Source organism: Meleagris gallopavo, chromosome 13, assembly GCF_000146605.3.
Source record: "Meleagris gallopavo isolate NT-WF06-2002-E0010 breed Aviagen turkey brand Nicholas breeding stock chromosome 13, Turkey_5.1, whole genome shotgun sequence".
NCBI lineage: Eukaryota > Metazoa > Chordata > Aves > Galliformes > Phasianidae > Meleagris > Meleagris gallopavo.
This window is the reverse complement of record NC_015023.2, coordinates 8001347-8002522: the sequence shown is the minus strand read 5'-3', so window position 1 is coordinate 8002522 and position 1176 is coordinate 8001347.

Here is a 1176-nt window from a genome sequence, read left to right as displayed (position 1 = left end):
CACTACAGCATTTACTGTAAAAGGTAATGGGAAAATTTAAATTGAGATTTCATTTCAGAAACTACTACAAGTGAAACAGGCATTGCAACAACAAACTAAAACTATTGTAAATATTGTATATTTCCAATACTTCATGCAATAGCCTTTGAGTTTTACAATTTATGCATACAAAAACAATTTGGGAGCTTTTCCTTCTTCTCACTAAGTGGAGAATGCAGCAGTTTATAATGTTAGTCATGAAAGAGAATCTCCAGTTATCAATTACATACTTCTAATTCCATTACTGGGTGTCAGTTTGCAGTTGTCCATACTGCTGCTTCCAAGAATAAAAGCTACTTAGTATGCTCAGTATTGTGTACAGCTTTCTGCCCAATCTACTCTTTTTCAGATTTCACTTAGGCCAGCAAGACTAGTTTTAGTACCTGCACAGCAGATGGAATGACGTTTACCTCATTCCTGTTTTACAAGTTTCTTTTGTAATTTCTGAGCCTATAATAGCAATATATCACAGAAATTTGTCTCTTCTAAAAATGAGATTTAATATTTTGTTTGTCTCATATTTTGTTTCAGACAAAGCTAGTAATTAGAAGGTATCATTTCACTTAATCAGAAATCCACTCTGTGCTTAAAGACTTAAAAAATAAAAACATAAAACAAACAAAACAAAACTTTGACCAATAATGCTGATTTGGGAAGTCTTTAACTACAGGGCATGGCACACAGATGTTTCTGCATCCTCAATGGTTTTATGGGCAAGATAGTTAACTTTGATGATACGAAAATGTCAAAAAGAATTATCAGAGAGAAAAAACTCAGGAAGATTTTTGAGGTTGTATGGACGTAAGGAATAATCTTTTTTTCAAGAAGCAATAGTAAGTATAGCCATTCTCGATCAGCAATTGGTCCCCGTGAGTAAAAAGACGCTACTGGAAGAAAACAAAGTATTTGAAAAGGAAAATCATGCCTCTTGCTAGATATTCTGTCATGTGCACTGAGTAGTTAATCCATCTTTTAGCAAGATTAGCTGTCAGATTAACACATTATCCATGTGAGTCACAGTTAGTCTAAACCAAGGATGTGCTTGAAGAATGATGTGCACCCACATGAAGGAAGGTTTATAGAGGCAGACTTACAACAGCACTATGGAATGCAAACCCAGTCTTTTTTTTTTTTTTT